A 16,495-nucleotide genomic window follows, 5' to 3' on the forward strand; every position below is an offset into this window, starting at 1 on the left:
CTTGCATCAGCACAGTCCTTAAGTAGGTGCACATAATAGCTCCTTAATTAAGTTCACGTGCTGGGGTACGCTCGACTCGCGCGCTGCCTGGGGCGCACCTTAAGGTGTATGCCCCACAGCGCACAGGACTGACATGGTGCTTGTAAAGTCATTCAACATTCCTTCGAGTCTGATTCATTAATAAATATTATAGCTATTGGCATGAGGCATAATGTGCAGTGTTTACTGCTGAGTCAGAGTCCTGGTCTTGACGGATTCACTACACTCACACTTGGTTTGTTTATTTCAAAAAGTCTCACACACACACAGAGCTTCTCCCTTTCCACCAATGTAAACTCAGTGCTAATTCAGGCTAAGACTTTTTTCAGCTTGCAAAACGTCTAAAAACCAGTTTGCTTTTCCACGAGCTCAAGAGCCACCATAAATCCCCATCATTGTTTCTGCTTTCCCAGGGATTCTAGCGCCAAGCACAACTGCTTTATACTTGGGCAGGTTGCCCAGGTATAATAATGCTGCCAAAGTCTATTTGCTGACCTATTTTAGTAAATATGTGTGAAGAACAAGAATGCTCTGTGAACAGTACATAAGAGCCATTCTACCGAATGGGTGCCATTTCTGTCCCCAGGACATTATATCTATAAATATGCATAAAATAACTCATCTCATCTCATTATCTCTAGCCGCTTTATCCTTCTACAGGGTCGTAGGCAAGCTGGAGCCTATCCCAGCTGACTACGGGCGAAAGGCGGGGTACACCCTGGACAAGTCGCCAGGGAATCACAGGGCTGACACATAGACACAGACAACCATTCGCACTCACATTCACACCTACGGTCAATTTAGAGTCACCAGTTAACCTAACCTGCATGTCTTTGGACTGTGGGGGAAACCGGAGCACCCGGAGGAAACCCACGCAGACACGGGGAGAACATGCAAACTCCACACAGAAAGGCCCTCGCCAGCCACAGGGCTCGAACCCGGACCTTCTTGCTGTGAGGCAACAGCGCTAACCACTACGCCACCGTGCCGCCCGCATAAAATAACTATAAAATTAATTTTAGCATTAATTAAAGTGTCTGACATATTGATCAAATTGAAATTTATGATATATAATTTAAAACGTTGATAAAAGCTGCCCAGAACACTGAAAAATTGCATTTGTTACCTGTCCCCGCTTTCAAACACTTCACTTTACCATTAAATACAATTAATTAAATCCTTCTTTTTTTGCATATTTGTGTAACTCCATATCCCATCTATTCTTTAAAGATATTTTTAAAATAAGAAATGCACAATATTGTAGTTAAAATATACATTTTATTTGTATCCCAAAATTTTCCCTCAGTCCTATTACCGTAACACATTCCTCCCTCTGAAAATGTTGGAACATTCCACAAGTCATATATCCAACAAGAAGTTACAGCTTTTGGATCATCTGAAGCTCCTGGGAAGACCAAAAGTATGTTCTCTGATTTAGTTTTCGATATATTTTGATAGTACTGTGTAGAAGGTCAGAGCAGGTGGGTGGAGCACAGAAGTACGGCAGGACACAACTGAGTTCCAAAAACTATTTATTGTGTTACTTTTCAGTCAAACACACACTCACTCACTCACTCACTCACTCACTCACTCCCAGTCACCCAGACACACACAAGTCGTCTGGTGCGGGAGAGAGCTCACTTCCTCTGCTCTCTCTCTCTCCTTATATAGGGCGTGGTTGCTGGGAAGACACACAAACACAGGTTAATTGCTCTCAGGTGAAGTGATTCTGCCACTTACCTTCCCTGACTCCGCCCTTCTGTCACAGACCGGCGCTTGACCACGCCCCCGCTGCCACATACTGTAATCATAATCTGATTATGATTACAATACTATCAAATATATCGAAAAATAAATATGATAATCAGGATGGTCAATCTCAACATACTGTCCTGTTACCTAAATTATGTCTTAGATATCGTTTGTTTATTTTTAAAATGTTAATTTTGGAAAATCACTAGAATGTGCAAGATGTCCTTATGCTATTAGCATGGATGCCATTTGGCTATATTTCATGTTTTTGCTAATTCTATGCTAAAAACTCAGTCCTAAATGAAGAATGAGTGATAGAAACAGGGCTGAGTAATAGTAACAGGAATGAGGAGACTCCTCTGGTTTATTGATTTATTTGTATGAATATCAGTCAATATAATACTATTTTGCTGATTTTTAAGTTTTACAGTTGAAATTATTGAAGTTGTTGACATTTAAGATCAGTTTTTCAATGTAAATCCCATACTTACAGGGAGCCAATCCACCACTAAGTGCTGCAGAAAAGCAGTGGTGCTATCACACCAGGTGCGATGCTGACCCAGAGAGGAGAGTGAAATATTTAGAGCAGGAATGAGAGAAATACAGGAAGGACCTAGTATTAGGCAGGAAGAAAACCATAAAAGTAATTTCAGTGAGAGAGAGAAGCACAGACGTCACAGAAAGTGGAGGGAGACTTAGCCCATGTTTACATTAGACCATATCAGCGGATCATCAGATTAACGTTTTTAAAATGATTAGTGTGCACACAGCAACGCCAATACACGATTTGCGTGCACACAGCAATACCAATACACGGATACGCTTGGCTCCGCAGACATCCTGCGCTCCAAATCACTCCGCCCTGAACAGCAAGTGCCCTCTGGAGGGTGCACACTCCGGCCCTGCGCAGCTCACAGAGCACACGAGTGAAGTGAACAAGCTGTGATTCGGGACTGAGCTGCTGTGTGTGTGATCCCAGCGCACATCACTTACCACTTGCAAGTGGAAGGATGGCAAGCCTAAAGACAATCATAACTACACAATGGGCAGTATTTGCATCAGTATTTGCAGTATTTTCATACTTTTATACTCTTTAATGAAAGGTGATACAAGGCGGAAGTCCGCGCCGTTTTTCAGCAGTCGCGTCACATGACCAACGCCAGCGAATCAGGAAGGTGGATGTCACAGTGACATTGTCCAATGAGACGCCAGCTAGAGCTCAGCACAGCGTATCCGCGTATTCTGAATGTTTACACAGCACCGGAGCTGACGCAATCTGGATTGAATACGTGGACGCTGGCGGATTCCCGTTTCCCGGCGTTTCCAGGCGGTTTAATGTAAACGGACAGTGCATCCGCGAAGAAAACGAGACAGATACGGTCTAATGTAAACGTAGCCTTACCGGTCACTGGAGGCCAGGTGTGAATGGTGTTAGCAGCCTAGAGTAGGGGTGGCCAACCAGTTGGAGACCAAGAGCCACATTTTTTGCTGTATTACCGCAAAGAGCCACATCATACACATGGGCACACGAACATCACCCATCTCTTCCTCTCTCTCTCTCTCTCTCTCTCTCTCTCTCTCACACACACACACACACACACACACACACACACACACACACACACCTCTGCTCAGCCAGATTAATAGTAAATGTCACACACCAACATATTTACTCCTACAGTACTAAGACCACAGGCTGAGGCCAGTCATTTTTAACAATGAACATTGTGTGCACTTACTATGCATGCTGCTTAGTGGGACTCATGGCATTACCAAAAAAAAGCCACACCATACACATGACCGCACATGAACATCGCCCCCCCCCCCCCGCTCTCTCTCACACAGACACACACGCTCACGCACCTCTGCTCAGCCAGATTAATAGTAAATGTCATACGCCAACATGAGAGAAATTTACTCCTTCAGTCAGTACTAATACCACAGGCCAGTCATTTACAGCAATCAATATTGTGTGCACTTACTATGCATGTTGCTTAGTGGGACTTCTGACATTCCTTGCCTTGAACAATCCTCTTCAAATCTGGCTTGTATTCCGTCGTTGCCACTCGAAGCAGTTCTTTCACATGGGTTTCAGTCAGAACAGAACGATGCTTTGACTTCACATGTTTCATGGTAGAGAACACAGACTCGCAGACGTATGTTGACCCAAACATTGACAGTATCTTAAGCGCAGCCTGTTTCACATTCGGGTATTTTTCCAATGGCACACTTTTCCAAAATTCAATGGTGCCTTCCCTCAAAACAGGTTTCAGTTGGTCTTCCTCACGAAGATCGATCATCTCCAACTCAGCCGCAGCCTCATCTGTGATTAGCGGGGCTTTCAAACAGTCCATCTCCGCTTTGAATGGGTCGACGAGGAACGTAACCTGTGGCCTTTTCAGTTGTATATCACGGAACCGGGTTACAAAGCTTTGGTGCAGGTTTTCAATTAGTGTTGCATATCTGGCTCCTTGCTTATTCAGGGAGGCGGGAAGCTTTGAAATGAGCTAATGACGACTGACATATAAGGCAGAATGGCTTGCCATTACGTTCAACAAAAAAATATAAACTCTCCCACTCTGTTAAAAATGTCCTATGTTCGTCTTCATATTTTCGTTTTGCTGTGCATTTTTTCATTGCCATTTTGAGAGGCTACTTGACACAAGATACACCTTGCCCAAAAACTTAGCGATTATCTCACGCACATGCGCATTTGACATGACCTGAAAATACCGTAATATACCCAAGCAAAGCGAAGATGCATTTGACGAAAATACCATACTGAACTCAAGCAAAGCGCACACGCACATAAAAAAACACAAACTTCGATATGAACATAAGAGCCGCATGACACCGGGCAAAGAGCCGCATGCGGCTCGCGAGCCGCGGGTTGGTCACCCAAGGCCTAGAGGATCGTTAGGGTGATCTGTGGGCCGTTGGCTCTCTCTGCCATCATGTGAATCATGATTGTCTTTAGTTGGTCTTGTTGGTCATGATAATTCCACCCTCCAGCTCTTGATATTAAAGTTCTTGGTTCTAGCCCAGCAAAGTGTTGGTGCCACTGTGGAACCAATTTTCCTGTCCGAGAGCCATTTCTTTGGTTGTCAGAACACAAAGAACTGGTTCGAGATTAGGCCCCGGCTCCAAATTGGCCCTGGAGCTGCCTTGGTGGAAAAGAGTTAACGCACACACACACACACACACACACACACAATGAAACATACCCACTCTCAATCAGATATACACAATTGCCCACTGTACACACAGGAACACAAGCTCACGCACACATACGTACACACAAAACTAAACACACCAACTCACTCAGACAGATATCTTTCTCTTGCTCTCTCAGTACATCACTGAGTGATGTCCTCTATGGTGTTATTCCTGGCAGGCTCGTCATTTCCTTTGCAACTAAACTGGTCACAAACTGGCAGCCAAACACTTCATGGAAGTTTTCATGTTTCTACTGAAGTCAAGATAAAATCCACAGCAGAAAGTTGGCGATTTCCTTGGTCAGTTTTGGTTAAATGAGGTAAAGTTACTCCCTGTTAATTGTACTTCCTCATGCAGCAAACCACCTGAGGCTGACAATCACAAAGCAGAAACAGTATATCGAGATTTAACTAGTTTAACCCAGAGGACCTAAATCATGTTTATGGCAACCATTAGAGCTTTCTATTTTGTCTGGGTGGTTTTGTAACTCTTTTGGTTTGATATGGCAGTATCGGACTTAAAGGGTTTGATGGGTTTCTAATGCTGTTTTATTGCCGTTTGGTCATCTTCTCCTAATTCTCAGAACTCTGTAGCACTTGAAGCTGCACATCAAGTTACAAGGAAATGGGAAAGCACTTTTTTCCATCCTCCACATTTGTGCTACATTTATGGTGGTTCCAAGTGTGACATGGAAAAACAACATGCCCCTCCACAAAAACATGGCTTTTGTTTGCTCTGCCAGAGTGCAGAAAGCTTATAAAAAGCTCTGTGAAACAGATGTTTGCAGTTACAGGCCTGGAAGGCTGTTGGCACTATATGGACTAAAATTGTGGTTCATCAATGTAAAACTTTGAGCGGGTGGGTGGAGCACAGAAGTACGGCAGGCCAGAACTGAGTTTCCAAAACTCTTTTTTTACACTTTTCAGTGCTATCACAATCTCCCAACCACACAGACACGGACACACACAGTCGTCTGGTTGGGAAGAGAGCTTCCTTCCTCTGCTCTCTCTCTCCTTATATAGGGCACGGTCACTGGGGAAGACACACAAACACAGGTTAACTCACATCAGTTGCAGTGATTCTGCCACTTACCTTCCCTGACTCTGCCCTCCGGTAACAGACCTACGCTTGACCATGCCCCCGCTGCCACATACCCCCACCGCCCGACTCAGGCCAGGCAGCCATCAGGCCTGCAGCCGACTCCCCCCCCCCCCCCCTTGACAGGAGAGGAAGTCCGTCATGACCATCTGTGCCCCTGGCCTGTGGATCACCTTGAAGTTGTTGTCAAGGCCCCTGCCTTCGACTGCCGCCCAATCCACACTGCACCAGCCCCCTACGGCTACCTCTGTGGGTGGTGAATCCACAGGAGGTCGGGCCCACGTCACCACTTCGGGCTGAGCCCGGCCGGGCCCCGTGGGCAAAGGCCCGGCCACCAAGCGCTCGCATACGAGCCCCAACCCTGGGCCTGGCTCCAGGGTGGGGCCCCGGCTGCGCCATACCGGGCGACGTCACGGTCCTTGATTTTATTTTATCCATAAGGGTTTTGATGAACTGCTCTTAGTCTGGCCTGTCACCTAGGACCTGTCTGCCTTGGGAGACCCTAACAGGGGTGTAATGCCCCTGACAACATAGCTCCTAGGATCATTCAAGCATACAAACCCCTCCACCACAATAAGGTGGCAGTTCTAGGAGGGGATTTATTTCTTATTTGTATAAAATTATTTTTGCTCTCAGATGTTCGAGTTATCCTATATGTTTTAATGAGAGAGGCCTTCTGCTTAAGAAGTCTGGCTAGTTCAGTATTTATTCAGGGTAATTTAATTTGTCTAGGTCGGACCTTGTTGACAATAGTATATTTATCTTGTATTGATTGAAATTTAGTATGGAATTGTGCTAGGATTTGTTCTGGATTTTCCAGAGACAATTCATCATTCCAATTTATAGCATTAAATTCGTCATTAAATTGAGTTCTCTTTGAGGTTGGTATTTTTGGTGCAGAAAAAGGGGCATGAGATTTAGGTGATTTTAAAGTTTTCCTAATTGCATAGATAAGAAAATGATCTGAAATAGCGGTGTCTATTACACCAGACATTGCATATTTTGAGGGCTGATTTGTAAGAATAAGATCCAAAATTGAACTAATTGTTCAATTTTTGTATTGCTAATTCTTGTTGGATCCTTAATAAGTTGATACAGACCAAGTTTTATTGCAGTGCCTTTCAAATGTTTTGATGAATCCATATTCCAGTCAAGATTGATATCTCCCAAGATAATAAGCTCCTTTGTTGTAACAGATTTTCTTTTAACTATATTAGTGAAATGAAATAGATAGTCATTTACACTGACATTAGGAGGCTTGTAAGTGACAGTAATTGTAACTGCTTGATGTGGTGTAAAATGTATTACCAGTTTTTTTTTTTTTTGTCTTTTTTCACAGACAGCAAAAAAAAATTTAACATTTGCATCATTGCAAATACAAAAGTCTTGTATCAATAAGCAGTAGCTCTCTGTTCTTTTACAGTATGAACATTCACAAAACAGACATAGAAAAACTTACATCAACAAACAAACAAATTATAATAATTAAAAAAAAAAAACACGAACAAAACAAAACAAGTGCCTACAAACGTAAATAACAATTAACATTGACCTCTACTCATACAGAACAGGATACATATATACAATTACACAGTCATGTTCTCTATATAGCTCAAAAAAGGCCCCCAGATCTGGTTAAATAGTTCTTCTTTGCCCCTGACATTGAAAGTAACACGCTCATATAAGGCGATTTTTGTCAGTAGCTCAGTCCATTCCTTAAATGAGCAAGATGAGGATGATTTCCAGTGTCTTAGAATAATACGGCATCCTGATACAGTTGCCAAGCGTACCCACAACTTGTATCTTTTGGTTATATTTATGTTTTCTGGTAGCAAACCAAAAATACATAAATCCAGTGACATAGTAAGATCACATTGAAGAATAGAACTTAAAAGATTCACAATCCCATTCCAGAGATCAATATTCTTTTCACATTCATACAGCATATGAATCAAAGTCCCAGTATCTTTCTGGCATTTCCAACATGTATCATTATCCATTAGTTTCAGTTTGGCTAGTTTACTCGGGGTCCAATATTTTCTGTGGAGCAATTTGTACTGAATGAGCTGAGATTGTGTTTCCTGTGAGCAAGTATACCAAGACTCAACCAACCATTTCCATGCATCTTCTAAAATTGGAATGCCTAAATCTCTTTCCCAACACAACCTCAATCCCTCTAATTTGGGGGTTCGTGCCTCTCTGATAAGATGGTAGAAAGTAGATGCTTTTTTAAAACCAGGTTTCATTAATACCTCCTGAAAGCCAGATGGCGGGTCTGGGGCAGATTTCAATTTAGCTCTAATACAATGTGAAAGTTGTAAATACTTCCAATATTCTTTTTGATCCAGGTTAAATTCTTGTTTGATTTCAATAAATGATTTAATACCCTTGTCAGTAAAAACGTCCCCCAATAGATTTATACCAGACTTGGACCACGTTTCCCACATAAATGTTTTTTTATCAATTAGCAATTTTTTATTGAACCAAATTGACGCTTTGGATGAAAGAAAAGGACAAATATTAATAAGTTGGTAAGCCCTTGACCATGTTTCTTGTGCAAAAGCTAAAACGGGGTCATCAAAGGGTGTTTGCCTACCATTCTGGGTGAGAAAGGCCTCTAATGTAGTCGGGGCCACAAGCCCTTCCTCCATGTTTACCCATGAAGGCCTCTGATTTGGAAATGTATAGAGCTTATACATCTTCGCTAATTGAGAGAGAGAGAATGCATAGTGGTACCAGTCCATCTTAGACAGGGCCAAACCGCCCCTTATTTTGGCAGCATACAGTTTAGACCTGCTAAACGCCGGTTTTTTGCCTACCCATACAAAGTCTTCCACAATATTGTTGTAAAGTTTAAACAGGCCTTGTGGAAAGGTCAAAGGTAGCATATACATAATATACTGAATCTTGGGGGAAATAATCATCTTAACTAAGTTAATTCTGCCTAATAAAGAAAGATTAATTTTTGACCAATTCTGCAGAAGAGCTTTAATATTTTGTATAACAGGATTGATATTTACCTGCATTATTTTATCTAAGCCAGGGGTTAATTTAATCCCCAGGTAGGTCATACCCATAGGCATCCATTTAAATTGCCATGGGCCCCTAATGGCAGGGGGACACATTTTGGAAAGAGGCATAGCCTCTGACTTTGTCCAATTAATGGTATAACCAGATATCTCAGAAAATGAGTCAATTATTGAGGACATAGCCTGTACCGCCACGTCAGGATTACTTGAGATCAAAAGAATGTCATCAGCGTACAAAAAGAGTTTTTGTTCTTCTCGCCCCATATTTACGCCTTGGATATGTTTGCAATCACGTAATGCGATTGCAAGGGGTTCAAGAAACAAAGCAAAAATCAGTGGCGATAAAGGTGAGCCCTGTCTAGTACCTCGACTGAGATTAAAGGATGGTGACATTATCCCGTTCGTAAGAACCGTAGCCATAGGGTCAGTGTATACTAACTCCAACCACTGCATAAAAGACTGTCCAAACCCAAATTTTCTTAAAGTGTAAAATAGAAAGGCATATTCTACTTTATCGAATGCCTTCTGGGCATCTAGAGAGAAAGCAACAACAGGATCTGGGTCATTCCTGCATTTCCAAATTATGTGTAATATCCTCCGCAGGTTATCAGCTGAACATCTATGTTTAACAAAACCCACTTGATCCACATGTACCAAATTAGGAAGCACTTTCTCAAGCCTAATTGCAAGGACCTTAGAAATAATTTTTTCATCCACATTAATTAATGAAATTGGACGATAGTTACCACAATATTGAGGGTCTTTCCCTTTCTTGTGTAATAGTGTAATAACTGCTGATCTCATGCTAGGTGGTAGTCTACCCCTCTCCAAAGCGTCTGTATATACTGCTAGTAACCTAGGAGCCAGTTCTTCTACAAAAATCCTATAGAAATCTGATGGAAATCCATCATTACCAGGTGACTTGCCTAACCTGAGACTTTTGATAGCCTTTTTTATTTCAGTTATGGAAATCTCTTCTTCTAGATCCGCTTTCTGCTCGCTCGTCAAAGTAGGTGTTTTAATTAAAGAAAAGAATTCTGATAATCTTGGTTCTTCTATATGTCCATTAGAGGTATATAAGTCTCTATAAAACTTAGTAAACACCTCATTAATCTCCCTCTTATCAGTGGTCAATGTATTATTATCCTCGTTGAAAATTGAAGGAATTAAGTTATTAGACTGTATTTGACGTACTCTATGTGCAAGTAATTTGCCAGTTTTCTCACCCTGTTCAAAATATTTCTGATTCAAACAGAACATGGCGTGTTCAACTTTCTTCTGTAATATACTATTTAGATCAAATTTCAGTTTAATTAATTTATTCCATATTTCCTCACTTGGGTGTGACATGTGTTGTTTTTCAAGAGCCTTAATGTCCTTTTCCAACCTCAGTATTTCCTCCCTCTGAGCCTTTTTCATCAAAGAGCCATATTGAATAAGACAGCCTCTTATATAGGCTTTAAAAGCATCCCAGGTGAGACCAACGTCCTCAATAGAGCCTTCATTGCATTCCCAAAATTCTTTAATTTTCAACCTTATATATTCACAATAGCTCTTATTATGTAAAAGTGAACTATTAAGGCACCACCTAGGTGAGGGTGGAACTTTTCCCCTACTAGACAAGAGAAGTTCAACTGGGGCGTGGTCAGTTACAACAATGTTACCAATAGATGACCCAATAGTCTGGCCCACCAAGGAGCGAGATATAAGGAAATAATCTATCCTAGAATATGTGGAATGTGGATGGGAGAAAAATGTGTAGTCTCGTTCTTGTGGATGAAGCACTCTCCATATATCCACTAAAGCCAGCTCATCTGACACCACATCCAAAGCAGCACACGTGGGATCATGTACTGGTCTGGGTTTTGAAGACTTGTCTAGAAATACATCCCTGACCTGGTTGAAGTCCCCTCCAATAATAATATCTGTATTCCCAATATTACGTATTGAATTACAAATTTTGTGAAAGAAGTCAGGTTGAGGAGAGTTAGGGGCATAAATATTCACCACAGTCATCTTCTGACCTTCTAGCGCAGCATCCAAAATCACCCATCTACCATCTTTATCAGCATAATGTTTGAAAACCTGGAAGTCTAAATTTTTTTTAACCAGTATAACCACCCCTCTTTTCCTACTGTTGAATGTACTGAAATACACCTGGCCCACCCAGTCTCTTTTAAGTTTTAAAGATTCCTCCTCATCAAGATGTGTCTCCTGAATGAGAGCAATATCTGTCTTTTTCTGCTTTAAATAAGTCAAAATTTTCTTCCTTTTAACTACATTATGACATCCCGCTATGTTCCATGAAACTATTTTACATATTGTCATAAAGCCATATAGCCCATATTATACTAGCACAGACCCTTATAATTACCTTCTGTTTAACCCATAGTAAAGCAGTACACCATTTTTGATATAAACCAGAGGTCAATATAAATTCAACAATGAAAAATAGTAGGCACATCAAAAGAAAAACAAAAAACACAAAAGACAAACACCGTTGGGTAGAACTAAACCCAACATAACACACGCGTAGCAGGTCCGTAGCACTCATTGGTCCCATTTGGCCACCCTCTCACTCGTTCCTCCCCACCCCCTCTATTAGACTATATCAAAATGAAAACGCCGTAAAGTTATAGTTCAGCTTACAGCTCTGATTAAAAAAAAAAAACCCTTGAAATGCTCCTCAAACATTTCCAAGCCCATATGCTTTACATTTCCCTCTCATAAGAATAAGTAGGCTACATTTATCCTATTAATATGCCAGTAGGCTATGTGAATCATGTTACCTGTCATTATAAGTGATTAAATTAGACTGTATTAAACAGTTTCCTCATTTTCTGAAGGCTGGTCGCTGTCATCCACATCTTCGATTGTCAAAAGCCCACTGATGAATCTTTTTGCCTCTGCTGGACTGGAGAACTCGTGTTGTTTGTTGTTCACGGAGAATGTCATGACGGCTGGAAAGCGCAGCGTGTAGAGAATCTTGCGCTGCTTCAGCAAGGCACGCACCCCATCAAACTTCTTGCGTTTCTCCAGGATCTCTGGTGCATAATCCTGAAACAGGCGCACTCTCATGTCTCTCCAGATAATCTTCTCCTTTCTAGCTGCCGTCATCACGCGCATTTTGGCTTTATCCCTTAAAAAGCGGACGATGATATGTCTAGGTCTCGGGTGTTCCTCATCGGACTTATGCCCCACGCGATGAATTCTATCAATTTCAAACAAAGCATCTTCTGCTTCAATTTGCAAGGCCTCAGACAGCAGAGTTTTAACACAGTTCTCTAGGTCAGAGCCCTCTGTCCCCTCTTTGACACCAGAGATTCTAATGTTTGGGCGTCGGGAGAAGCCCTCCAGAACCGTCAGTTTTTCTTGCAGGCGGCGATTCTGTTTCTCCAACTCTCTCCTAGTTGTATTCGCTTTAGCCTCCTCGTCCTCCAGGCAGGAAATTCTCGTTTCGGCTTCATCCATCCTACCGCCAAGAGTTGCCACAGTTTCATTAAGACTCTCAATACCACCCTTCACAGCAGTCATGTCGTTAGCTAACTGCTCCAGAATCGCTCTTATGGCAGTCAGTTCACCAGCAACATTGCCTTTTGTAGGATTTTTCGATTCAACAGGTGGTTCCGCCATCTTAGAGGTTTTAACCGGCGAACTTTGTGAAGGTTTCCCTCGAGAAGCAGTAGGCTGATTCCGTGTAAAATAGTGACTTCTATTACTCATCACACTGTAGTAAAGCTTATTAATTCAATATATTGTAAAACTATCGACGTCATATGAATATTATCGAGGGTTTGAGGAAATCCGAGCTCCGCTCCGGTTTAGGCAGCCATCCTGGGCGGGTGTACCACGTGACTCCTGTATTACCAGTTGTAATGTCTCAGTATCAGTTTAAATTTTTGATATTGAGTGCACATATTTCTGAGTTACATAAAAGGCCACTCTCCCGCCGATCTTACTAGTGCAGTCTTTACGATATAGTTGATAATTTTCAATGGCAAGATAGGAATCCGGAATAGTAGGAATTAACAAGGATTCTGTAATTGCCATTATGTGTGCTTTTGACTGTGCAAGAAGGATTTTAAATTCATCTAATTTAAAAGCAAGGTGTTTAAATGGCAGATTTTAAAGCCACTAATACCACCAAGTTGGTGTAAATCAATTGGAATTTTTCTTGAATGAACTGCTCTTTTAAGTGAATTAATTATTTTCGTTTTGTAATTGTGGGGAGAAGTTTCAGCGGGTAGGGTAGGAAGAGAGGGAAAAGGAAAAGTTTGGATTTTGGGGTGAAGAGATATTTCAGATGTTTCAACAATCGGAAGGGGGTGAGAAAAGGTTTGTGCTAAATGAACTCCAGAGGGTGAATACAGCCTAGATGGTTGTGATATAGCAGAAAAATCCCAGTAGCAGTTTGCATATGTGTAAAAAGTCCATAAATGCAGTAAAAATATCAATAAAGCATTTGGGTCTGGCCCGGGGTTAAGCTCAACATTTCCAATAAACAAAAGGATAAATATTAAGTCATGATGGCCGTTGCAGGCGCTCTGACTTATTTTCATCAGTTTCAGTACCGTATGTGTAAACCTACCATCTGTTACCCGCCGATTAAATAAAATAGTCTGGGTAGAAAGGGATAATGATTGAGAGATTGTTAAACTGAGATATTCAGATGTAAGTCGCAGGTTTGCACGGTGTCTGCCACAAATGTAAATACTATTTTGCAGTGCGGAAAGCGTCGAAAACAGCTGAGTAGCCCCCAGCGGTAGGTGAAGCCGGACATGACCATGTGGGATTGCTGTTTCAGAGGACCAATGGTAACTAGTCAGCCCGGAGATTCCGCTGTTTGACGAGTCAGGCCTAGACCACACCACAGCGCAGTTCGGGAACCAGCTGCAGCTCTCTGATTCAGCTCTGATGGAGTACAGCCTCCAGGCATAACATCCAAATGGACAACAGCCTGGCCTGCTCCAGAAACCCCCCCCAAACTCCGCCAACAAAGTCACAGACCATAGGTTCCGTGACACCAGAAAGCGTGACTCCATACCATCCAGGTAGTCAGGCAGGCATCACAGTGGACTGCATGAGAGGCAGGCATGGATGGAGGCAAAAAGTTGCAACATTATACAGAAATAGGAGGACAGCAGGGGCACTGACACTGCCATATATGATGGTAAGCAGAAAGTTTGATGGTGGTATTGGCATTGCAGTGCGCAGGGACAGGAGTTTAGATCTGGTCCGTTGTTTGCTTGTTGACTGTTTAAAATGCCGGTATTTGTGTCCAGCCACATAGCATGTCAACATTACAGCATAGTTGACAAATATCAGGCCTACAGATGCCTGAATTGCTGCATTGTTTGTTTTGTTTGTTTGCTGCAAGAGTTCATAGCCACCTGCGGTTACTGCTGCCGCCATCACGTTCCTCCTGTCTCACTCTGGAAAGGGAGAAGTCAGGGGCTCGACTGGTCTCTCTTACACTGACACACTGGCTGTCGACGTCCCCAACTCACTGTGTGACCTTGAAGGGCCCTTGCCGCTTGGCGACTAATTTAGAACTCAATGTGGGCAATAATACAAGTATTTTGTCTCCTGGCGTGAACTCTCTAAGGTGCGTGCCCCTGTTGTACAGCCAGATTTGACATTCTTGTGCCTGCTGCAAATTCTCCTGGGTTAAGTGCGTGAGGGTGTGGAGTTTTGCATGCAAGTCAAGAACGTACTGAATTTCATTTTTGCTAGGCGAAGGTCCCTCCTCCCAATTTTCTCATAGCACATCCAAAATGCCACGCGGCTTACGCCCATATAATAATTCATATGGAGAAAACTCCTTGGAGGCTTGCGGGACCTCTCGTACTGCAAATAATAGGGGCTCGAGTCACTTATCCCAATTATGTGCATCCTCATTTACAAATTTTCGAATTATGTTTGAGTGTCTGATTAAACTGTTCCGCTAAGCCATCCATTTGTGGGTGACAGATGCTGGTGCGGATAGACTTAATTCCCAGTAAGCCATATAGTTCACACAGTGTGCGTGACATAAATGCAGTGCCTTGGTCTGTCAGGATTTCTTTCAGAGTCCCGACCCGGGAGATAATACAGAAGAGCGCTTCCGCAATACTGTGTGCTGAGATATTGCAGAGAGGCACCGCTTCTGGATATCACATTGCACGGTCCACCAGAATTAAAATAAAGCGATATCCCTGTGCTGACCGATCTAACGGCCAGACGAGATCCATCCTAATTTGCTCAAATGGGTTCTCGATTAAAGGGAGAGGGTGCAAAGGCGCTTTTGGAGTGGCTGCGGGATTTACTAGTTGGCATTTGCGCCATGCCACACACCACCAACGGGCATCCCTGCGAATCCCTGGCCAGTAGAACCGGGCCATTATTCGGGCTAGTGTTTTATCCTGTCCCAAGTGTCCGGCCGTGGGATTAAAGTGAGCCACAAGGAATACAAGTTCCCTATGGCTCTTTGGGATTAATAATTGGGTTATTTGTTCACCAGTTTGAGTGTCCTGCGTCACTCGGTACAACCTATCTTTAACAATAGTGAAATAAGGGAAGGCTGGTGTCGCGCTTGGCTGAAGAGTTTGACCATCGATTACTCTTGCTTGGTCAAACACATGCCGCAGAGTCTCATCTCATGACTGCTCTAGCAGGAAATCCTCAAGGGAATCCCCAAGAGAGGGAGGAGGAGCGGGCTGCTCCTCACTCCTCGTGTCGCTCTGACACGGTGCTGACATAGACAGCTTTGTGACAGCTTCTCCAGTCAATGCCACACTGGGATCTTCCCGTGACATACTAGTGCACGACATGTTAAATGTTCCATCAGCTTTTTAAACCCTGGCCAATCAGTCCCCAAAATCAACGAGTGGGTGAGACGAGGATTAACTGCTACCTTTATTCTATGCATTTTTCCCCAAAATAGAATAGACAGACAGACACTAAGGGATAATTGTGAACATCCCCATGCACACAACACTTTCACCGCTTGTGCTCTCCCCAATGCCTCACCTTGCACCAGACATTGGTGAACTGAGGTCTGATTACAACCGGCATCCACCAAAGCGTGATATGTATCCCCTTGAACACTCACCGGTATGGGATACGTTCCGGCCCAAGCAGGGGTGGTCTCTGGCACATCAGGAATCTGGATCACAGCTCCCACCTCCCTGACTCTGGAGATGCTCCGGCTCCCTGCTGCACCAGCATACCAGCCCAGGCTTTCCCTCTGCACCGGTGTTATGGGCATCACTCACCTGAGGGGGGGAGGACACAGACATGGAAGAGGGAGATGGGAGGACACCACGGGTGTGACAGGCCGGCTGGGGAGGAGCTGGCCCCCGCCTCTGCGGTGGGGAAATGGG

Source organism: Neoarius graeffei, chromosome 2 (genome assembly GCF_027579695.1).
Source record: "Neoarius graeffei isolate fNeoGra1 chromosome 2, fNeoGra1.pri, whole genome shotgun sequence".
NCBI lineage: Eukaryota > Metazoa > Chordata > Actinopteri > Siluriformes > Ariidae > Neoarius > Neoarius graeffei.